The 25,703-nt window shown below is 46.0% G+C and overlaps 1 protein-coding gene across 3 annotated transcripts in view; it reads left to right on the forward strand.

The window, feature by feature from the left end:
* The first annotated feature begins 4,890 nt into the window (after positions 1-4,890).
* PLXNA1 (plexin A1) overlaps positions 4,891-25,703 on the forward strand; it is a 262,601-nt gene continuing 241,788 nt past the window's right edge. For 2 of the 3 annotated variants that reach the window (XM_044302494.1, XM_044302496.1), the window contains exon 1: positions 4,891-5,009. The gene's annotated coding sequence lies outside the window, so the exon portion shown is untranslated. Of the gene's footprint in view, positions 5,010-6,009; positions 6,232-25,703 lie in introns of those variants that run through there. The other variant, XM_044302495.1, reaches the window with a different exon arrangement.

Raw genomic sequence — 25,703 nt, forward strand, 5'->3', positions numbered from 1 at the left:
TACCCTATAGTCAACATCCAACTCTTTAACAGGACTTGCAACATGGCTACTAAAACCTAATAGATAATAAAGGCTAAGATGTTTTTGAGATTGGCGCTCAACACAACTGGTCTATCAAACAGCCACCTTACATCTGCTATGGTGACCACGCCAAGAAATGACCAGCTTGAACATCAGTCACCTGGATATAAGAACTTCCTCTAAGGTCACAAGCCTTGGGTTGGTCAGGATTCCATTGAGACTCCCGATGGTCCCATTTCCTTCCACTGGTCTTCCAATAAGATCCTGGGGAGTCAGATCCTTGACCTTGAGGAGACATCCACTTCTCAGGGAGGAAGCTCCACATTTAGGTTTCCGTTTGAGTCTCAAACAATAATTGTTCTCGCTACAATGTAAAAACATTCTGATTGTATCAAAGGAACAAAGATCTTCTCTATAATTTTGACTTATCCTGCACAATTTTAATATGCAAATCAAACTATGAATATAATTAAGTGAATACCTTTAATATGCAAATTATGGATTGCCATTTACAAGCAGCACGAGTGAGCGGCACCCAATTTGCAGGGTTGTTTTATGCAACGAAGCAGGAGAAATATTTTAACACAGTAAAATTAGGTTTCTTTGTCATTTGCGTTTGTGTAGCTCAGGTGTCTCGGTACAATGTGGCGTCTGACTGTTCTCTGAAAAACCGGACATTGCCGACCGCTTCCTGTCCTACCACCGAGAGAAGGCTCAACGTGATTGGTAAGTGCCTAGGACCTTCTCAAACCAACACTATTTGACCATCCATATTGAACTCTGCACCACTTTCTTGGACATGGTACATACAGGATTGTCATACCATGAGACCACCATAAATGGCTGCGTGATATGGTGGCATTAGATGATAAATAGTCCTGCTGGGACTGGCATGGGGGGTTTATTACAGATCACTGGAGGCTTTGTGGTTGCGCAATAAGATGATTGCTCCTTGTGAGATTCTAAGGGTACTTGATGGAGCTACCTCATACTATTGTGAGGTGATATGATGGTATTATATTGTTGACACTAGGTGGTGGCATTGTGGTGTTATGTAGTGATCATGACCTTACATGGTTACCTTCGGAGGCATTGTATAGCTGGGTAACATTGTGTAGGACTTTACAAAATGGTTGGATGTTGACCAATGAAGCATTTACAAACGAATTATCACATGGTCAGAAGTTGACTGCTATGGATGACTCAGCTCTGAAATTAAGAAGTGTCTGTAAGGAGTTTTCTATTCTCCTTCTTGGCCACACGGAGCAGTATAGTAGTTATATTCTTATACATAAGAGCAGTATTATAGTAGTTATATTCTTGTACATAGGAGGCAGTATTATAGTAGTTATATTGTTATACATAGGAGCAGTATTATAGTAGTTATATTCTTGTACATAGGAGCAGTATTATAGTAGTTATATTCTTGTACATAGGAGCAGTATTATAGTAGTTATATTCTTGTACATAGGAGCAGTATTATAGTAGTTATATTCTTGTATATAGGAGCAGTATTATAGTAGTTATATTCTTGTACGTAGGAGGCAGTATTATAGTAGTTATATTCTTGTACATAGGAGGCAGTATTATAGTAGTTATATTCTTGTACATAGGAGCGGTATTATAGTAGTTATATTCTTGTACATAGGAGAAGTATTATAGTAGTTACATTCTTGTACATAGGAGCAGTATTATAGTAGTTATATTCTTGTACATAGGAGACAGTATTATAGTAGTTATATTCTTGTACATAGGAGCAGTATTATAGTAGTTATATTCTTGTACATAGGAGCAGTATTATAGTAGTTATATTCTTGTACATAGGAGCAGTATTATAGTAGTCATATTCTTGTACATAGGAGCAGTATTATAGTAGTTATATTCTTGTACATAGGAGACAGTATTATAGTAGTTATATTCTTGTACATAGGAGCAGTATTATAGTAGTTATATTCTTGTACATAGGAGCAGTATTATAGTAGTTATATTCTTGTACATAGGAGGCAGTATTATAGTAGTTCTATTCTTGTACATAGGAGCAGTATTATAGTAGTTATATTCTTGTACATAGGAGCAGTATTATAGTAGTTATATTCCTGTACATAGGAGCAGTATTATAGTAGTTACATTCTTGTACATAGGAGCAGTATTATAGCAGTTATATTCTTGTACATAGGAGGCAGTATTATAGCAGTTATATTCTTGTACATAGGAGGCAGTATTATAGCAGTTATATTCTTGTACATAGAAGCTGTATTATAGTAGTTCTATTCTTGTACATAGGAGCAGTATTATACTAGTTCTATTCTTGTACATAGGGGGCAGTATTATAGTAGTTATATTCTTGTACATAGGAGCAGTATTATAGTAGTTCTATTCTTGTACATAGGAGCAGTATTATACTAGTTCTATTCTGGTACATAGGAGCAGTATTATAGTAGTTCTATTCTTGTACATAGGAGGCAGTATTATAGTAGTTATATTCTTGTACATAGGAGCAGTATTATAGTAGTTCTATTCTTGTACATAGGAGCAGTATTATAGTAGTTATATTCCTGTACATGAGAGCAGTATTATAGTAGTTATATTCTTGTACATAGGAGGCAGTATTATAGTAGTTATATTCTTGTACATAGGAGGCAGTATTATAGCAGTTATATTCTTGTACATAGGAGGCAGTATTATAGTAGTTATATTCTTGTACATAGAAGCTGTATTATAGTAGTTATATTCCTTCAATAAGGAGTTGTACTATTGTAATTGTATTGTTGTCTTTAGGGTGTAGTATTTGTTTGCGGTTTTTGTCCAAAGTTTTTGTTGGGCGGATGTAAAGCTCAAAACTATGTTTTTAAAAGATGCAGCCAAGTGGCTTCTTTCTCCCATAGGTGCCAACGTTGAAAAAGCACACAAACAAATCGTCTGCAGTCTTACATACTGCTTTTAATTGAATTCCTTTGTATGGAATAACACATTATACTAAAAAAATAAAAACAGTATTCCTGATGGACGACCTTTTTGGTCTCTGTCTGGTGAACTAGGATCTATGGGGTCTGTTTAATGTGTGTGTCTGGTCCTTTCATGTCACTGACAGTGGACAGCTGTGAACTCTGACAACCACTTTGTTGAAGCAGGTTTACTCCAATCCGTTGTCACTTCCCTCCTCCCTTGTCTTGTACTTCATGCCATATGCATTACTCAGCAGGGGGCGACATTCATCACTGAAAAGCATACGTTAGCAAAATATTAACAGAATAATAATAATAGTCATCATTTATATTGTTTTTAAAGGGGTTGTCACGTGATTAATGTAAAAACTGAAAACCAGACATTATAATAGGACATGACATTACTTTTCTTACAAAACTAGACCCATTTATCCATTCATTGCTCTGCTAGATTTATATCAAGCTGACAGCTCAGGGGGAGTGTCCTTTCTGCTGCAGTTCAGGGGGCGTGTCTCAGCTCTGCCTAGCACAGCTTGGGGGGGCGTGTCCTTTCTGCTGGAGCTCAGGAGGCGTGTCCATGCTCTCCCTATCACAGCTCAGGAGGTGGTTGAAGGTTGGGACTGAGCATGTGCGGTCTTCTCATTGAGAAAGTAAGAAATTAGAAAGAAAACAAACAGCAGGTGGCGCTATACAGATACATTTTATCGAATAAGGCTACTTTCACACCAGCGTTAAAGTTTTCCAGCATAGAGTTCCGTCCTAGGGGCTCAATACCGGAAAAAAAACGCATCACTTTTGTCCTAATGCATTCTGAATGGAAAGCAATCCGTTCAGGATGCATCGGGACGTCTTCTGTTCCGTCCCTTTTGGCAGGAGAAAACACTGCAGCATATTTTCGCCGGCTAAAATTCCGGAACACTTGCCAGATCCGCCATTAATTTCCATTGAAATGTATTAATGCTGTATTCGGTATCAAGCGTTCATGAAATTACCGCATTTACGGATACGGTTCTCCTGTCTGCGCATGCGCAGACCTTTAAAAATGTAAAAAAAAAAATACCTGATCCGTTTTTACAGATGACACCGGAGAGACGGATCTGGTATTTCAATGCATTTGTTCCGCACCCGGATCTGGAAAACAATTGATTCCCGTTTGCATACAGATTTCCGGATCCGGCAGGCAGTTTCGGCAACGGAACTGCCTGACGGATTCTTAGGCCTCTTGCACACGAAGGTGTGCGCTCTGTGGCCGCAATGCACGTACACCAACCCTGGGGCAGCGGATCGCAGACCCATTCATTTTAATGGGTCCTCGATCCCCCCGTTCCGCAAAAAGATAGGACATCTTCTATCTCTTTATGCAGAACGGAAGTACGGGAAGAAACCCCACGGAAGCACTTTCGTAGGGTTCCGTTCCGTACTTCCCTTCCGCACTATTCCGCATCTCCGGATTTGCGGACCCATTCAAGTGATTGGGTCCGCATCTGTGATGCGAAATGCCTACGGAACGGCGCCTATGTGTGAAAGAGGCCTTACTCAGCGGCTATGCTAAATTTTTTAATTTCTTGCAATTGCAAAAGTATTTATATCCAGGGGCTGGTTTGAAAACTGTAGAATATTTTTTGTGGGACATCCCTGAGGTAGCGATCCGGATAGAAAGGTAGATTTTTACGCTATTTATGAAGCTATACCCAATAATTACACTGTACCCTGGATGGACCTTGCTCTTCTCTACGATCACATAACAAAACACAATCTAATCCTGTAATACGCCTGAAATGTGTACTCTGGTGGCATTAGACCGCGCTGCAGCCAGGACAGGGTTAAACGTGAGTGTGAATGGGCTCCACCCCCGTGTGTGTCCCTCCCAGGCCGGCTCGGGCGCCCTCTGGCGGTGAGCGGCGGTACTGCAGCGCCCTGGGAAGTGAGATCGAGGCTGGAGTTCCAGTGGAAGCTGCGCTGCATTCCTTCCCATTCATGCTGAGCGGCCACATTGTATCAGGCGCCGGGGCTCCGGACATGGCAGCGGGCGCCGCTCTCGCAGTAAGTCACCCGCCTTCCCCGGGAGGGAACTTTTCTTGCTTGTTCCTCGAGGAGGGAATCTGCAGCCTGCACAATCGGGGGGCTGAGACCTGCGGGAGCCCGGGGCTGGGAACAGGGGATCGGGCTGCCTGCTCTGGATCTAAGGGGTGTGGGGTATATGCAGGGCACTGGAGCTGGCAGCTGCACTGGGCATGGAGATGATGGGGGTACTCCTTCAGAGTGGTCACTGGAAGGGGGGGGGGGGTGCACCCAGACGCCCTCACCCCCTCACCCCCTCTACCCCCTCTACCCTTCCCCATGGGTCACTGTGTACATTGCACATGTGTGTGAGTCCACAGCCTGGGGTGCCCTCACACATGGGCTGCGGTGCCCCCTTGGCCAGTGCCATGCTGCAGGGAGAGGCTGCACTGCGCTGGCTGGAGTTGTCAGGGGCTGGGGATGTGGTGGTATTGCTGATGAGACTGCAGGAGCCAGGAAGCGATGCCAGCCTCATCAAGTGGCAGCGATCAGGCATCCCGCTGGGCGTTAGGGTGATCTGTGGGTCATAGATGGCACCGGTACCCACCACAGACCCATTGGCACCTCTACCACCCCACTTTCCTTTCACCCTCCTGTGAGATCGTGATTTGGGATGTTTGGCTTCCATGCAGAGCGTCCTCTTAGTTTGGAGACACTACCCCCCCCACCATCCTTCTATGCAGCAGGAAAGCAATTAATCACATTCGCCCCTATACCGCGACCTGGGGATCTTACCGGTGACACTATACGTTGTGTGTCCAGGGCTGCGGTATAGGTTGGCGCTATGTGCATACCGGGTAAAAACCTGAATAATTATTTAATCTCCCCCCCCTCCACTGCCGCCTTTCCTTGGGGCATTGTTAACACCTTAGTAACCAGTCCTGCGGTGGCGCAGCAGGGAAAGGGTTAAGTATCTGAGGTTAAAATGGGGCGGAAATCTTTTTCTCCCCCCCCCCTTCCTTCTGCGGAGATCAGTGGCGTGCATCTCGCCCGAGAGAAGGGGGACGCTTTGTATTGGATGGAGGGAGCAGGTAGAAGGCAGAGGACCCGTTAGGACGGTGTAAGCGGATTTAGAGCGGAGACCACGGAGGACGAGGCTGCGGCGGCGAACGATGCCCACCCTGAGTGCTTATGGTCTGCTGAATGGAGGAGAGCTGCTCGCTGCCAGCTGTGTGCCAGGGTACCGCCGGCTATCCCTGCACCTGTGAGTAGATAGATGGCAGCGCCTCGTGTGCTTTCTAGAAATACCGCGGAGGTGCCAGGAGCCGGGGCGGGGGGCGCCGGATCTCTCGCTGCCGGTGCAGGGAAGGAATGTGCTTTCCGGAGTCTGTGGGATTTGTTGGCACAAGGTGGCGTTAACCCCCTTTCTCTGGAGGTATCGGTAGACGGTGGGTGAGCCAGCTTGGCATTGTCCTGATTTCATCCGGGATTTACAGGGACTGTGACGAGGACTGCGGGCTCCTGCCGTGTCCCGGGAAGAAGGGGATGGTGTTATAGGGAGAAGTTTATGATGCGTGTGATGGAAAAGTAGGGGATCAGGGGGGCGCTTGTCGGGTGAAAGTGTCTCCGTACAGGGGTGCCCTCGTATATCGTACCCTGTGTGCTTATGTATGTGGTGCATGGAGACAATATGGGGGCATTATATATATGTGTGTGTGTGTGGTGCATGGCATGGAGACAATATGGGGGGGCATTATATATATATATATATATATATATATGTGTGTGTGTGGTGCATGGCATGGAGACAATATGGGGGGGCATTATATATATATGTGTGTGTGGTGCATGGAGACAATATGGGGGGGCATTATATATATATGTGTGTGTGTGTGGTGCATGGCATGGAGACAATATGGGGGGGCATTATATATGGTGTATGGCTACACACTGACTTCCTGGTACATGTGCCCGTGTACAGTGTATGTGCCCATCCTGCGTGGAGAACAGCGTGTGCAATGTATATATCAGCATAGGGACACTGTGTACGGTATATCGGCAGGTGTGTGTATACAGTGTGTACGTACATTTATATAGTGAATAGTGCCGGGTGGTGAGTACAGATAGGTGTGAATATTTTTGCTCAGTAAATGTATAGGGGTTACATATTTAGGTGTCTGGATAGTGTGAATATTTTTGCATTGTGTATATGTGGTATTTTAGGGGCATAGATAGATGCAAATATTTTGGCGCAGTAAATGCGTGTATTGCCTCTATGTATATGGGTTGTGTAGATGTCTCTGGATGGTGTGTGTATTTTTGTATGGTTTCTATGGCCGGCGTCTGTATACAGCTGGTGTGACTGTTATGGCATGTATATGTATGTATACAGTTCATGTCTGTTGTGTCTGGATATAGTATATGTTTAGATGGGTGTGAGTATTTTTGCATCGTGAGTATGGATGGGTGTGAGTATTTTTATGCAGTGGATGCATGTCTGGCAGGTATATGTATGTATACGGGCTGTTGGCTGGGTCACGGTGTGTGAGCGGTTATTGGCACCGCTGGTCGTTTTATGACCCTGCGGAGAGGGCTGCCGGTACCGCGGCCACAATGCAGTCCTCCTCCTTACCAAGAACTGGGGAGCAGATTTTGCCATTGTTTTCCAGAACAGGCGGTCATTGTGTTCCACAGTCAGGAACCGGCGTCCAGATTCTTCAGGGTCATGATTTGGACTCCATGGAGGCCGCGGCCGCTGTATGAGTCCAGATGAGACTGTACATGTGATGTCACCGGTCTGGTAGAGAACTGCTGCCGCCTCTCCCCGTGACCTGCTGCGCTACGGTATATGTTGCAGCGCTGTCATAGACTGTACAGGTCGGCACAGAAGAGTGCTCCATCTGAAGTGCAGTTCAAAAAGAAAGGGCCCCATTAACCCCCTCCCCCACGCTGATATTTCCACATGTCCTCAGCAAATGGTCCCAAAATCTCCTTTAAACTGTTGCAGCTGCCGGGGCCGCCTGACCCTGGTGCCCTTTAACCTGCTGTGTTTGGAGGTGGGGGGTGCTCTGGCCTGGTACGCCACACACTAACTTCTTAAAGGGGTGGTCACAACTATTTCATCGTTACTATTGGGGAAAGGGCTGTGGGTACCTCACGTGGTGATGGGCCATTGTGGGGACAGTCGCCTGTGTATTTGTAATGCAGTTGGTAAACCCTGAAAAACACGGCAGTCATGGGCACAAAGCTTGCATGGCACCTTATAAACTGGGCATTAGACCCATGCCCTGCTTGTTGGTTTTTGCTTGCCTTGGAGGGGCATCGGCGGTGCTTGCTGGCCACGCGTCTGTCTCTGCGTCCATCTTCTCACAGGTCATTGACCTTTTTTTTTTTATACATTTTTTTTTTTTTTTTTTATCTTCTATTTTTGCCCAGCAAAATGGCAGCAGCGCGGTGTATGTGGCCACCAGGTGCAGAGCCATATTATTCTTCGAGTATGTGGCTTTAGGGATCCTGTGCTGCTGCAAAACTACAACTCCTAGCGTGCACTGACCGCCTCAGCTAAGCCTGTTGGTCTAATACTAGTCCCAACTAGTGACTGTCCAGCTGTCGCAAAACTACAACTCCCAGCATGTCGGCACCATTAACTTCCCATTGATGGCGGATCAAAGGAATTTTCCTTTTTACGTGGTGTGATAATGTGCTCATTTCCAGGTGTTTTTAGGTTGTATTCAAGATGGTGGAGGGGGCAGGGGTGGCATATGTCGTGTTGGTTGGTCTGATACTAGTCTCAACCTGTGGCTGTCCAGCTATTGCAAAACTACAACTCCCAGCATACCCTGACCGCCTCGGCTATATGACTGTTGGTCTAATACTAGTCCCAACCAGTGACTGTCAAGCTCTTGCAAAACTACAACTCCCAGCATGCCCTGACAGCCTCAGTTAGGTCTGTTGGTCTAATACTAGTCCCAACCAGTGCCTGTCCAATTGTCACAAAAGTACAACTCCCAGCATGTCCTGACAGTCTCAGGCATGTCTGTTGGTCTAATACTAGTCCCGACCAGTGACCCTTTAGCTGTCTCAAAACCACAACTCCCATCATGCTCTGACAACCATTGACTGTCCAGCTGTTGCAAAACTAAAACTCCTAGCATGCTCTGCTAAGGTCTCGCAGGAAGCTGTAGTTTTGCAACTCCATTTTGCAATTAGAGCATGCTAGGAGTTGTAGTTTTGCACCTGGAGCATCATAGATCATAGGTTTGCTCTAAAGATTAGGAAATCGGGATTATCAGGTGTCTTTTGTTAAGGAGGGATTGGCCCAGTCTTGGATGTTGGGGGTGATGGTCCTTGCTTTCTGCCAGCGCCCCCATGACCTGGGTAGACTTGTTTGGGTGGTTTTTGAATGAAGCCCTTCCCTGCGGTGTTGAAAGATAAATCCCGGGGACTGGCTCGGCGCAGAAGTCTCTGAGGACTGTTTGCCGGGCCATGAGTGCCGAGCAGCGGATTCCTTTTAGAGCTGCTTTGGACTAATGGGTGACAACATGGAAGCGTCCGGCCACGTGGCACAGTGGGCCGTATCCCCACAAAGGGTTATTTTCTGCTGCAGTCGCACGAGCGGGAGCAGTTTTGCTACGTACTAATCCTGTGCATAGCAAAAAGTCTGGTAATCCGGCATCTGATAATCTGAGCTTCATATGCGTTTCTATCATGGCCTGACATTACAATGAGTGCGTTTTAAGAGCGTCGCACGCTTGCCGGTCTAAGACACAGGTTGCTAGCTTTTCTGTTACAAAACTACAACTCTCATCATCTCTGCTGTTAATTATTGCACCATTCTAGGCCAACGTTCCCTAATGTCCATCACTGGTGGTCCGCATAAACCAGTTCAACTCACTGTCTGGCCCTTACTGACCTTTTAAGGGAACAAGTGTTTGGCATACGTTGGGTTAAATCCAGTGATACATTCCAGTGTTAAAATTTTGTGTTTCCAAGGCAACCAACTACTTCTTTATAGACTTCTCGGTTACCGCTCATCAGGTCAAATAATTTGCTTTTTAGGAAACAAAATGCGAATCTGCCCCTCGTAGTTTGTGCTGTATTTTCGGTCCCATAGCCCCAGCCTATGTTATTGATCGACGGGTCCGAGTCTCCGGGGGAGGGAGGGGGCGCGAGCTTTCATGGAACGGAGTTGCTTTGCATCACGCGAATTGGTTGATTCGACTTGAAATCTCGCTTTTTGTACTAATAACTTTTTGGGATACGATTTATTTAGCTCTTGTTATTTCTCATGTTTTTTTGACCACTGGGTGGCACTGTTCAGTACGAGTCTACGGCAGGAGCTCCATGTGCCTAGGTGTAAAATCTGCGACCTGACGTTTGATTTACCTCATTATTACACCAATTAATGTACCCCTAATCTGCAACGCCTTCCCCGCCGCCATCTTGAAAGCAGTTTCACATTATACAAGTTGACTGGCTCGGCACTTTTTTCTACTAATACATGTGCTAGGAGTGTTTAGTAGGATGATAATCCCATGGATGGAGTAGGGCTTGTTCAATATCTGCATCCAGGCAGTGTCTTACTAGTGTTCATTGTATTTTGTCCACTAGGTGGTGCTGTTAATTATGTTTTAACCACTGGGTGTTGCAGTTTATTGCATTACAAGCACCATGTGGCGCTGCTTCTTGCATTTTGTTGACCAGGTGGGGCCATTCCTTAGATCTTTAGCGACCAGGTGGGGCCATTCCTTAGATCTTTAGCCACCAGGTGGGGCCATTCCTTAGATCTTTAGCCACCAGGTGGGGCCATTCCTTAGATCTTTAGCCACCAGGTGGGGCCATTCCTTAGATCTTTAGCCACCAGGTGGGGCCATTCCTTAGATCTTTAGCCACCAGGTGGGGCCATTCCTTGCATTTTGGCCCCCAGGAGGCGCGGTTTCCTGCATTTTGGCCACCAGGTGGCCCTGTTCATTGCATTTTGGCCCCCAGGTGGCCCTGTTCGATGCATTTTGGCCACCAGGTGGCCATGTTCGATGCATTTTGGCCACCAGGTGGCCCTGTTTGTTGCATTTTGGCCCCCAGGTGGCCCTGTTTGTTGCATTTTGGCCCCCAGGTGGCCCTGTTTGTTGCATTTTGGCCCCCAGGTGGCCCTGTTTGTTGCATTTTGGCCCCCAGGTGGCCCTGTTTGTTGCATTTTGGCCCCCAGGTGGCCCTGTTTGTTGCATTTTGGCCCCCAGGTGGCCCTGTTTGTTGCATTTTGGCCCCCAGGTGGCCCTGTTTGTTGCATTTTGGCCCCCAGGTGGCCCTGTTCTACTCAGGAGAGCTTTGTGTGTTTACATATGTATACAATCGGTGATATAATGTCGGATTATCATTAGGCCTCCTGCACACGACAGTATTTTTTTAACGTCCCGCAAAACGTGGTTCCGTTGTACCGTGATCCGTGCCCGTTTTTTCTTCTGTGGGTCTGCCGTGATTTTTGGAGGATCCACGGACATAAAAAATGAAAAAAAAAATCTAAGTCAAGTTTGCCATTGAAATGATAGGAAAAAACGGACGCGGATCACGGACGCGGATGACAATCTTGTGTGCATCCGTGATTTTCACGGACCCATTGACTTGAATGGGTCCGTGAACCGTTGGCTGTGAAAAAAATAGGACAGGTCATATTTTTTTCACGGCCAGGAAACACGGATCACGGACACGGCTGCCAAACGGTGCAGTTTCCGATTTTTCCACGGACCCATTGAAAGTCAATGGGACCGCAGAAAAACACGTTAAACGGGACAACGGCCACGGGTGCACACAACGGTCGTGTGCAGGAGGCCTTAGACTAAGGCTACATGCACACGACCGTAAGTGTTTTGCGGTCAGTAAAGTAAAAAAAAAAAAAAAAAGATGACATCCGTATGCCATCTGTTTATTTTAATTTTTTTTGTGGATCCATTGTAACAATGCCTAAAATGGACAAGAATAGGACATGTTCTATTTTTTTTGCGGGGCTACGGAACGGACATACTGATGCGGACAGCACACGGTGTGCTGTCCGCATTTTTTGTGGACTGATTGAAATGAATGGGTCCGCATCCTATCCGCAAAAAAAACTGAACGGACACGGAAACAAACCACGTTCGTGTGCATGTAGCCTAACCGACACACCGATTGTTATGTTACTGCGCCAAATGTGTCTCTCTCTGTGCGGTGTATAGCGTCGGTGTATTCCCGGCTGCTGTGTATCTCACTGTTTGCACCTTTTACTGCTGAAAAAGCCATTCTGGTGGTGACGTCTCCTGTGTATGGATTGCCTGCAGCGGGCATAGTCCTCTACGATGAGAAGGTGGAATCCATATAACTCTCTGCTTTAGCCTCAGTGGGACGTGCGCTCTGCAGAGATACTTGCGCTGTAATATTAACCATATTTATTCCCCGGCCTGGGAGGAGAGGAGCTCCCTTACCAATCACATTAAGCCCTGTTCCAGCTAGTGGCTTCTGTGTGTTTGGGCCTGCAGGGGAAATCTTATTGAATACAGTTATGAATAGTTAATATCATACACACATCATCGCTCTGCAGGGTCCGGGGTGAGAGGATGCTTAACATCTCCAGCATCTATAGACTTAAATTGTTTTTAGCCATTATACGGAGTCTGCGCTGCTGAGGATTCTGCATGTATTATGCATTTCTAGGACATACGTTTCCTGCATTCTCTATTTTATTTTGCTTTTCCTCAGCTGTGTGTGCACCGTATCTGTGTGACCACAAGCATGTATGAACGCGTGTCTGTATGAATGAAAGTGCCAGTGTGTTTGTATGCACATGCAAAAATCATGGATGATGGGGCAGTCTGCATGCGTGTGTGCATGGATGATGGGGCAGTCTGCATGCGTGTGTGCATGGATCATGGGGCAGTCTGCATGCGTGTGTGCATGGATGATGGGGCAGTCTGAATGCGTGCGTGTGTGCATGGATGATGGGGCAGTCTGCGTGCGTGTGTGCATGGATGATGGGGCAGTCTGCGTGCGTGTGTGCATGGATGATGGGGCAGTATGCGTGCGTGTGTGCATGGGTGATGGGGCAGTCTGCGTGCGTGTGTGCATGGGTGATGGGGCAGTCTGCATGCGTGTGTGCATGGATGATGGGGCAGTCTGCATGCGTGTGTGCATGGATGATGGGGCAGTCTGCATGTGTGTGTGCATGGATGATGGGGCAGTCTGCGTGCGTGTGTGCATGGATGATGGGGCAGTCTGCGTGCGTGTGTGCATGGATGATGGGGCAGTCTGCGTGCGTGTGTGCATGGATGATGGGGCAGTCTGCGTGCGTGTGTGCATGGATGATGGGGCAGTCTGCGTGCGTGTGTGCATGGATCATGGGGCAGTCTGCGTGCGTGTGTGCATGGATCATGGGGCAGTCTGTGTGCGTGTGTGCATGGATCATGGGGCAGTCTGCGTGCGTGTGTGCATGGATCATGGGGCAGTCTGCGTGCGTGTGTGCATGGATCATGGGGCAGTCTGCGTGCGTGTGTGCATGGATCATGGGGCAGTCTGCGTGCGTGTGTGCATGGATCATGGGGCAGTCTGCGTGCGTGTGTGCATGGATCATGGGGCAGTCTGCGTGCGTGTGTGCATGGATCATGGGGCAGTCTGCATGCGTTTGTGTGCGCATGGATGGGGCAGTCTGCGTGTGTGTGTTCGCATGGATGGGGCAGTCTGCGTGCGTGTGTTCGCATGGATGGGGCAGTCTGCGTGCGTGTGTTCGCATGGATGGGGCAGTCTGCGTGCGTGTGTGCGCATGGATGGGGCAGTCTGCGTGCGTGTGTGCATGGATCATGGGGCAGTCTGCGTGCGTGTGTGGATCATGGGGCAGTCTGCGTGCGTGTGTGGATCATGGGGCAGTCTGCGTGCGTGTGTGCATGGATCATGGGGCAGTCTGCGTGCGTGTGTGCGCGCATGGATCATGGGGCAGTCTGCGTGCGTGTGTGCATGGATCATGGGGCAGTCTGCATGCGTTTGTGTGCGCATGGATGGGGCAGTCTGCGTGTGTGTGTTCGCATGGATGGGGCAGTCTGCGTGTGTGTGTGTGTGTTCGCACGGATGGGGCAGTCTGCATGTGTGTGTTCGCACGGATGGGGCAGTCTGCGTGTGTGTGTGTGTTCGCATGGATGGGGCAGTCTGCGTGTGTGTGTTCGCACGGATGGGGCAGTCTGCGTGTGTGTGTGTGTTCGCATGGATGGGGGCGGCCCTGGTGTATGCACCAGAATATCTAATATTCTGGATAATCACATGGATTGAGAGGAGTTGGCGATTTATGGTGCAGGACCATGTGATATGGAGGGGTCTGTGCTCCTGGCCAGCGCTGTTTTTGGCCTCCGGAATGTGGACTCCTGGTGTCTTTTGTTACCTTTTCACTTGGGGACGGTGGGAATCAGAGCAATTAAATAGCTTCCCAAGTAAGGGATGGGGTTAAAGGTCATGAGGAGAAGCCATGTGACTGTCTGTGAAAATGATCCCATGTGTGACCTGAAGGGATGCGGCTTTTTTTTTTGTTTGCCTTAGAAGAGGGCGGCTACCCCCAGGTTCCTGACCTGAACTGAATTTAGAAACCTCTGCCCTCCTCTCCTTCATTTACAAGTCTTTAGAACCAGTTTCTGGTGGACTCCCTGCTGGTAAATAGGGGGGTATCGCGTGTCGCCCCCACCCACCTGCCATAGAGGCCGCATGAAATTGTGTTCAGTGAAGTTTAATGAATCCTCTGTTACTTAGTATGAAAACATTAATTAAAAGGTTATACCGAAACTAGCAATTTCTCAAAGTATATAAAATATACCAAACTTATGTACATAATATAAAATGAAAAAAATATACAAAAAGGTATGAAAATATCTAAAATGGTCTAAATGGGATATAAACATATACAAAGTATAAATAGAAATTTCTAAAAAGTACTGTATGTATATATAAATTAAAAAAATCCAAAAATATATATCAATAAAATATACAAAAGTATAAAAGTACGGAGGTATAAAATATACATTTTTTTTCTCTTTAGTTCTTTATTAATGACTTAAAATGCAAAAAGAACAAATACGGTAACACTCCGGTAAATCCTTTATATCATTTCAGGCCTCTTGCTGCAGGAGGGGGAAAAAAAGTTTTTAGGGCTCATGCACACGAACACATTTTCTTTCCGCGTCCGTTTTTTCTTTGCGTCCGTATATGGAACCATTCATTTTAATGGGTCCGCAAAAAAAACGGTGTGCATTCCGTTTCCGTGTGTTCGTATTTCCGTTCCGCAAAAAAATAGTACATGTCCTATTATTGTCCGCGTTACAGACAAGGACAGGACTGTTCTGTTAGGGGCCAGTTGTTCTGTTCTGCAAAATACGGAATGCACACGGACGTCATCCGTATTTTTTGCGGCCCGCAAAATACATACGTTTGTGTGCATGGGCCCTTATATATGTGTGAAAGATAGGACATTAAGGAAAGGGTTTTATTTATTTTTTCCGTAAAACTGTTTATAATTTTTTTTATTTTTAACAGGTCTGTTTGCAGAAACAGCGCTACTCTTGTTTTCAGGCGCCGTCTGGTATTGCAGCCCAGCACCATCCACTTACGTTTCCCATTCATTGAAAAGTGGTAAAATATACAGAGCAAACATATTTTTTTTTTTCCACAAAGAGACTATAAATTTCCCTAAAATAATAAATACCTGTCCAGGATAGCCTGTGTTAATGAAGATGCAGGGTCTGATACACGAGGCCGATATGCTGATGTTGTACAGCGCCCGCCGCGGCTATTTCCATAAGAATACAGGTTGTCAAGTGCTCGGCATTGCCGTATAAATTAGCCACCTAGCTGGGCTTTGTGTGTGAACAGAGAAGACATTGAAGATCAGACAACCATGAATCATGTCACGCGGACTGAAGGCTTTAATGGGCCCATCCACCTAAGGCCAGAATTCATCCTGTATCGGGTGTTGGGGGGGGGGGCATAAATTACATTGCTGATTCCCTGATTGAAGGCGCTCCCTGTGACCCATGACCCATGAATGAAAGTGTCCAACTCGGCCCCCTTGCTTGTGAGAACACGGATAATATTTGAAACGTTTAATGTATGGTGACTTCCCCTTTAAGAAAGGCATTAACACAAACCGTAGAGTAACCGATATGGTGTCGGGCAAAGATGTCTCGTTAACCGCAGCCAGTTAGGTTCCAGCTTACGGCAATCTGGATGGTCGCTATTGCTGACGGTAGAAGTTATAGGGCGGTTGACTTGGTGAGAATACTCCGTTCACCACCAGGGAACGTAATAGTGAACATAATGGTGAAAAGGAATGTTAGGCAACCAGTGAAGCTCCTTTGAGGGCTCGCTAGCAAACTCAGCTCTTGGGGGTCATTTAAATCTGAAGGACAAGAGGCAAGAAGGACCTCCTCGGTTCCCATTTATTCCGTCCATACCCCGGTTATTTTGAAGAGAACACTACATTGTAGGAGGCATGTTTTGACGGAACACACGTGTGTTCGCCGCTGCTTCCTGTTGCATTACATGTTTTACTTGCGCTAATCTTAGTCATGTAAGCTGCGGCTGCAGTGCAGGGCCGGTCGGGGCATGCACGGCCCGTATTCGGTAGACATAACACCTACAGCACCCATTAGTGACAGTCATGTGCATACCATGGAAAAATACGCCGAGTCCTCCTTTTGTTTCTCAGCCACCTGTCTAACCTTTTCAGAGCCCCGCAGCGCTTGTCATAATTGCGACTTCCTCGGGTTATGTTCTGCCTTGCAGGTGAAAACAAAGAGAAGTATTCAAAGATTGTACATTTCTGTACCTGTGAGGTACTTCTAATGGCGTGCAAAGATTTATGATTGAGGCACCTGCAAGGGAAATATGGCTGCCTTGCAACAGGCCTTGATGCCTGGGCTGACCAGTATAGGTCTCCATGCTCTTGTGAGGACCAGTACGGTCACCTTCTATACTATAGAAGTGATGATGGTCTCCATGCTTTTGTGAGGACCACACATCATAGTCACCTTCTGTATCACAGAAGTGATGATAGTCTCCATCCTCTTGTGAGGACCAGTATGGTCACCTATTATACCGTAGAAGTGATTGTAGGGTCCACATGCTCTTGTGAGGACCAGTATGGTCACCTATTATACCATATAAGTGATGATAGGGTCTCCATGCTCTTGTGAGGACCAGTATGGTCACCTATTATACCGTAGAAGTGATGGTAGGGTCTCCATGCTCTTGTGAGGCCCAGTATGGTCACCTTCTATGTCGTAGAAGGGATGATAAAGTCTCTATGCTCTTGTGAGGACTAGTACATTTACCTTCTGTACTTTAGAAGTGATAAGGTCTCCGTGCTCTTGTGAAGACCAGCACGGTCAACTACTATACCATGGAAGTTGTGATCAAGTCTCCATGCTCTTGTGAGGACCAGTGTGGTGACTTTCTGTACTGTAAAAGTGATGATAAAGTCTACATTCTCTTGGTGAGGACTAGTATGGTCACCTTTAATACCATAAAAGTGATGATGAAGGGCCAGCTCAGGTTCTCGCCTTCTATGATGTTTGTGGTGTAAACCTTCTCGGGACAGGTACCACCATGTTAGAAAATGAGGAATTGGCCTGAAGAGAAGTCCTACAAGGGATGTGGTGCAGGCCAGTAGACAAGTTCCTCCTGTTCCTTGATAGAGGCTGTGTAAGACCCTGGGGAGCATGGTTCCTCGTTGAGATGTTAGTGGTTAGGAATAATATGGATGTACCTGGATGAAGAAGTGGTAACAGGGACTATATTTAGTTTTTTTCTTTTACTCTACATAAGTCCATAGATGGTGGTTTTTGAGAGCAGAGCGAACCTTGTATTACAGATTACTTTCTGTTGGCCCCTTGAGTGCCTGAGTATGGGTAGAGCTGACACCCCAAATTTAGGGAAATTAGGGACAGTCCCTGCAAATTCTGGACTTTAGGCGACTATGGAGAAGTCACGATTTGCATTCCTGACCCATGTGCGAGCTCTTCGGGGACGGTTACATTTAGAAGCTGTTCTTTCTCATTTTGACTAATTGGTTACACCCGGAGATCCTGCAGATTCCATTGTCCTGGTTCAGGTCCAATGTTAGACATGGAACATATTTTAGGCGTGATGTCAGCCATGTGGAGAGGGTGTTTGTTTAGTGGTGCTCATGCAGCCGCAGATGATTCCCATTAGGAAAACAGTCAAATTTTTCCTCAACAGAACCCGCACATGTACGCTGTGGAGGCCTGAAACACCCTACAAATATCTAAAAATCCCCATTACGTCAGTCCCTGAGCTGTCCCGTCCTGCTTTTAAAAAGTTATATAGCGGGTGACTACCATTAAAGTCGTGTCTGGTTCGAAAATGTATTTTTATATACCCTCAGTTAATAGAGCCCCTCCCTCCATTCAAGACCAAAGTCTCTCTTGCACTGGAGGACCCAGCATGCCAATGCATTTCAATAGGGACCGTGTAATGCTAAGTTTGCCCTGCGGTGGCGCTGTGGTGCAGGTTCCACTGCAGATTGCATCCCATTGCTTGGGTTGCAGCAAGATGTGATCAGTTTAGTTTTGGAGGATCCCTGTTAATATAAAGGTCTTGTCCAAAGAAAACAATCCCTTAAGGGACATTGGGTGACTACTCCTGTAAGCTACAGCTGTGGTCATGTTAGTGGTCATTCGGCTTTCCCTGACGAGAATCGCCTATATAGAATTTGTTACACGACTGAAGGATTTTTAGGGATTCATACAGATGTTTTTGGGACTACAAGGGCCAGCATGCCGCTTAAAGAGCACATGTCACCAGGATCAACCCCATTAAATTTGGCATACTAGCGAATAGAGTAGATCCTGCTGATCAAAATGATATCTGCCTTGTGAAAATCGGTTGTGGCGTTCTTGAGAAAAACAAGATTTTTATTCTTTAAGCAAATGAGGGGGCGTGGCCAGCACTGGAAAGCTGAGATTCTAAGGTGCACCAAGGGGCCAGGCCACGCCCCTAAGTGCACTGAACCCTTATTTATATAAAGAATAAAAGTCTGTTTTTCTTGGAAACTCCACCACCGATTTTCATAAGACGGGTATCAATTTACTCAGCAGGATCGACCCTACCAGGCAGTAGGAGGTTGATCCTGATGTTAGGTGCTCTTTAAAGGAATGATTATTTACTGCGAGGAGCTGGTGCTCAGGTTTCTGGTGTAGGATGCAGATTCTATTACAGCTGGAGGAGATGAGCTAGCACTCTTGCAGCATTCTTCTGGAGTGGGCGCAGTTTCCAGGCCACTGGAATGGAGGAATTCTGTAGTAGATGGAACTGAGGCGTCTCATGATGAGTGATGGTGAAAAGTGTGATAGAAGGGAGATTAATTATTGATCGGGCCGCTATAACGGCTCTTGAATCTAATCTGAAAGTAGATAATGAATATTCTTTATTCATACCGTGCCGTCATTGCTGATCTGATGTCTGTGTTGTCAATATACCTTATTGTGTGTAGGGGCGCCCCGCAAATGGGTGATACCCCTTAATAATGAAGTGTTCCTGTTACTGACTCCCCAGTCATGTGACTGCGACACGACGTTCCATCTGCCGATTGTGCGACTTCCTCCACTTCTAGCCCCGCCCTCCTGGACGGTGCAGGACTGTTCTTTTAAGTTATCTAAGCGCCTTCTTTTGTATTCTCTTTACCAAAATTCATGTGTGCATTATTTTATATATATATTATTTTTTTAACACAAATATTTTTTTACCAGCAAACAGTTTTTTGTTTATATCCAAATAATTATCGTTTCTGCTCAAGGCTAAAATAATTAGATAAGAAGAATCAGATTATTTTAATGAAGTATAAACAGCAGGGTAATAATTAAAAGCAACATAAAAGAATCATTACTGCAATTCATAGCGTAAGATAACATATATACCGTACTCGCCTTACATGGTAATTGAGGCGCAATAAAGTACTCGCTTCTACCGCGCGCCATCTAGTATCCAGCGCTCATTACTTGGTGGACTGCTAGATGCATTATTTTCAGTATTGCAGGTGGAGTGGACTTTATTGCGCAGGTGCAAGTATTACCCCGTATATGCCGGACTAACAGCTGATATTAGTGGCCATTCACTATAGTATATATTTTATCTTATGCCTATGAATTGCAGTTATGATCGTTATATTGCTTTTATCCAGGAAATGATGATGATGACCTATCCTCAGGATAAGGCCTCATGCACACGGCTGTTGCCCGGCTGTGCCCGTATTGCGGCCCGCAAATAGTGGGTCTGCAATATACGGGCACTGGCCGTGTGCACACTATCATTTGAATGGGTCCCCAATCTGGAAGGAGCGGTGCGGAACAGAAGCACTACGCAGTGCGTCCGTGGGGTTTCTCTCCGTGCCTCTGCATCGCAAAAAAATAATACAACATGTTCTATTTTTTGCCGTGTGGATGGATCACGGACCCGTTCAAGTCAAATAGGTCTGCGGCAACCGGTTAGTGTGCATGAGGCCTAAATCATCATTATTACATGGGAGGGGGTCCGAGTCCCGACACCTCCACCGATCAGCTGTTCCAGGGAGCCACCGCACTCACGGGAACTCTGGGAAGCGCAGCTGACCCCTGGCATCTCGCCAAGCACAGCGCCGTCCATTGTATAGTGGTTGTGCTTGGTATTGCACCTCAGCCTCATTAACTTCAATGGGTCTAGGCTGCGCCTAGGTCATGTGACTGATGCCCAGGGATCTCACGTGGCCAAGGAAGAGGATTACGGAGCACCAGCCTCTCCTAACAGCTGATCAGTGGGGGGCCCGAAAGTCTTGATAGGTCATTAATATTATTTATAGGATAACCCCTTGCTGTTTATACTTTAGTAAAATCTCACCTTCTTCTTATCTAATTATTTTAGACCTGAGCGGCAACTATAATTATTTGAATATTTAATATTTTTTGTTCCGTGGTACTGGAGTTTAGTCAGAGCACTCGGCACATTTATACAGTTTTTTTTATACCGTTTGATTTTGTATTGTTTTTTTATAACCCAAACTGCTTTGTTGTTTTTTTTTGTTTTTTTACCTAAATGCACTTTTCCAGCATTTATTTTAATTTTCACTCTCTTCCAAACGGCTCTCCTGCCTTTCGCCTGCTCCCATTTAAGCTGAGTAAATACGAACTGTGTCCTTAGCGCATCCTGAATTTTAGTCACTTTTCCGAGACTTTCGCCTACTGAGAGCGATAACGTTTTCGCCTCGTCCATTGGGCGGGTGGATTCCCGTGCTGGAATGAATGGCTGGGTACATAAGTCACAGGACCGTAAATGACGCAGGCTGTAACCTGTACGCCGTCTACACGGATGCTCCAGGGGAAGAGATTTTGTGAAGTGATGGCTGTGCAGTGCTGGTAATATGAAATATTTAGTAGCACTCTGGTGCTCTCGTGACGTTCCCCTCCTGCCTCTGCGGCTGACTCTGCTAATCTGAGGTGTACACGAGGCTGCGCGCCTGTCGTCAGCATTCATTATTAACGTGTTTTTTCCATCACTCCATATTCAGAGTGATAGTTAGGGTGTGAACATCCGAGTTTGAGCTTTTAACTCCATCCTTGTCTATGGCGCCGTTATAAATCGCCACGGCTGTAACATGAAGCATTCCAAATGCATAGGGCTTTCTCCAATGCAGTTAGAGTTAAATTCCGATAATCCGGCACTCAGCAATTCCGTAGTATCGGGAGAATCTGTTTGCTTTGGCAAGGGGAGATCTGATCAGTATGGATAGATTTCTACCTCTTCAGGGAGCTCTTCATTTACCACCTACAGTCACCTGTACAATGGGAGGTGAGGAGGATCTTTAACCCTGTAGAAGGCATCTCGCTGTTGAAGGAAACAATGGGTTAATTACGCATTTGCTTAAGTTTATAGGATCAGCAGTCGTACAGAACTGGTGTAGCGGCATTTCCCCTATTGTCAGTTGTGAGAGATGATGGGTATCAATTACTTGGTCATCCAGGACTGTCTGTCTGCAGAGATCAGTGTATCACATTTGCACCTTAGGCCGAATATCTCAGTGATACACGATACGGTGTGTGATCTGCAGCTGCTTGTCCTCAGTGCTGGGGATCCTGCACCAGTATTTATGACAGCGGTTATATCTGTGAATATCCAGCCCCGACACTGCCGTATTCTGTCATTTCTGTACAAATATCTGGTTTAAAGCCACTAAACTTTACTATAGACTGAATATACAGAAAAGTGTTACACCTTTTATAATTACATCCTGTATTATACTCCAGAGCTGCACTCACTGCTCTGCTGGTGCAGTCACTGTGTACATACATTACTTATCCTGTACTGATCCTGAGTTCCATCCTGTATTATACTCCAGAGCTGCACTCACTGCTCTGCTGGTGCAGTCACTGTGTACATACATTACTTATCCTGTACTGATCCTGAGTTCCATCCTGTATTATACTCCAGAGCTGCACTCACTATTCTGCTGGTGCAGTCACTGTGTACATACATTACTTATCCTGTACTGATCCTGAGTTCCATCCTGTATTATACTCCAGAGCTGCACTCACTATTCTGCTGGTGCAGTCACTGTGTACATGCATTACTTATCCTGAGTTACATCCTGTATTATACTCCAGAGCTGCACTCACTATTCTGCTGGTGCAGTCACTGTGTATATACATTACTTATCCTGTACTGATCCTGATTTACATCCTGTATTATACTCAAGAGCTGCACTCACTAGTCTGCTGGCGGAGTCACTGTGTACATACATTACTTATCCTGTACTAATCCTGAGTTACATCCTGTATTATACTCCAGAGCTGCACTCACTATTCTGCTGGTGCAGTCACTGTGTATATACATTACTTATCCTGTACTGATCCTGGATTACATCCTGTATTATACTCAAGAGCTGCACTCACTATTCTGCTGGTGCAGTCACTGTGTACATACATTACTTATCCTGTACTGATCCTGATTTACATTGTGTATTATACTCCAGAGCTGCAATCACTATTCTGCTGGTGCAGCAGTCACTGTGTACATACATTACATTGATTTAGCAACATTTACTTTGGGGGATCCATTTTTATTGGGTAATTGTTTGTTATTGGAGGAAGGTCTTATGGGGACATATTTGCTCTTCTTTATACTGACGTTCCATCAGTCCACGCGCTCATCAAAGCTCGGCCGCTTTCTGTTTTCACAATCCCTTCCACGTGAAAGCCCAAATTAAATGGCTGAAAACACAAATGCAGAGAAATGACTCTTCAGACCTGTGAAAATGTCCTCGCTCTGTCTCTCCACCGACCATTAACTCTCCGCTGTCGGCTGGGATGTTGAGGAGTGAAGCGCGTCTAACCCCTGATGACTGCTTGACATGCGCATCATTCCCTTGAGGTGACTGACATGTTGTATTTGGAGTCTTTTTATACATTGCTGTTTGTTTTATCTTTTTCTTTTTACATGGACTTTTATGATATCTTTTCTTTTAGATTTGAGTTTTTATAAAGTAAGGTGCCATTTACTTTTTACACCTTGGTTTTTATTGCAGAAACCTACGACATTTCTGTGGCTCCTTTTAAGGGCTCCTGCATACGACCAGCCGCAAAACACGGATACCGTCAGTGTGCATTCCGCATGTTGTGGAGCGGTACGGTCTGCCCCTAATAGAGCAGTCCAATCCAATAGGAACGGCCATGCAGACATACGGACACGGAATGCACACAGAGTCATTTCCGTTTTTTTTTTGCAGCCCCATTGATGTGTGGTTCAGCATACGAACGGACGTGTGCCCTAACGTTTATTTGGGTGTTGTCTATCGCATTTATTATTAAAGGGCTTTTCCAAGCTACTGATATTATCTATCTTCGGGATATGTCGTTAATATCCGATCGGTGAGGGCCCATCCCCCTGCACCCCCAACTGACCAGCTGTTCCCTGCAGCCTCTGGTACTGGAACTAGCACTTTGAATGGAACAGGAAGCGCAGCGCCGTTCATAGTGTAGTGGCCATGCCGCGTTACTGCAGCTTCCATTCACTTAAATTGGAGCTTAACTGCAGTAACCCAGCGCGGCCACTACACTTTGAACGGCGCTGCACTTCCTGTTCCTTTCAAAGTGCTAGTTCCAGCACCGGAGGCTGCAGAAAACAGTCGATCGGTGTCCGTGCAGGGCGTTGAGCCCTCATCGATCCAATACTAATGACTTATCCTGAGGATAGGTCATCAATATCAGGAGCCTAGAAAAACCCTTTAATGTATTTTCATTCTGTGTCCATTCAGTTTTTTTTGTTGACTGTATACGGAACCATTCACTTCAATGGGTCCGCAAAAAAAACCTGAAGGTACTCTGTGTGCATTCCGTTTCCGTATGTCCGTATTTCCGTTCAGCAAAAAAATAGAACATGTCTTATTATTATTGTCCACATTACGGACAAGGATAGTGCTGTTCTTTTAGGGGCGAGCTGTTCCGTTCCACAAAATACGGAATGCACACGGACGTCGTCCGTGTTTTTTGCGAACCGCAAAATATATACGGTCGTGTGCATGAGGCTTAAGTCTGCATTAAAGTCTTCAGTCTTAGTGACTACTTGGTGGAGAAACGGGGCCTCACAGCAGCACAGAATATTTCAGAAGAGGAGTGTGCTAATTTTTGGGGAGATCACATACAGGATAGCACCGCATCGAATATGTGTGACTAATAATGGAAAGGGTAGGGCCCCACAGCAGCACAGAGTATTTCAAGCGAGGAGTGTTGGGAGCTCATAGTTGGTCTACTTTTATTCTGTCTGACTATATTGATGAATCTGACCTCGATATTTTCATCTAACTTTCCGTTCATTATAAAAAAATGATTTGCGGTTCTCCAAAGTTATTAATGAAGAATTGGTAATTAACGCTGTCCGCCCCCCCATCCTCTGGAAGCATTAATTAAATATCCAATCATGTTCCTTGCAGCTAATGAGCAGGGACGGAGCCTGATCAATAGTCCCTTGATATTCCTGAATAGGCGGATGGCGGGGGGGGGGGGGGGCGCGCAGACAAAAATGCCACAGACGTAATAGTACAGCAACTTGCAGTAATTGTGAGGGAGGCATTGCCGGGGTGCTGGCCCAGCTGTGCTCGTTGTGAGATGATTTAACAGCTGCAGTTTTGCATTTTTATCATCTTCGGCGCATATGAGCGACTGGAATTACAAGCAAACAAGTGGCCATTGGATAAGCTGTCTGACGGCTGGAGCCCCCCCTTTCCTTGTTTTGCTTTTTGACTTCTGCCCCTTAATGGATGGCGGGCAATAAGTCCTTGGAGCACCAGATGTATATCCTCCTCAGATGCAGTCTTGGATTTAAAAAGGACACGCACCCCTCCCCCCTTTTAATAGTTCTGGAGCATTTATTTTTATGACTGTATAATGTGCCGTTCCTTTATTATTCCTGCCAGAAGTTATGAATGAATTGCTAGTAGTGTTACCAGTTGGGGGGTGTCCCTGCACAGTCTGACAGCACTGATTGGATAGGTGGAGGGGGGGGGGTCCCGGGGGGGGGGTCCCTGCACAGTCGGACAGCACTGATTGGATAGGCGCAGGGAAACTCCCCCAACTGGTAACCTTTGTTGCAGACTGCTTGCAATTCATTCATAACTCCTCGCAGGAATAATAGAGGAATGGCACAACCTAGTCATAGGAACCGATGATATTACAGGGGGAATGCAAGTAGTTA

The sequence above is a fragment of the Bufo gargarizans genome, chromosome 7, assembly GCF_014858855.1.
Source record: "Bufo gargarizans isolate SCDJY-AF-19 chromosome 7, ASM1485885v1, whole genome shotgun sequence".
Taxonomy (NCBI): Eukaryota; Metazoa; Chordata; class Amphibia; order Anura; family Bufonidae; genus Bufo; species Bufo gargarizans.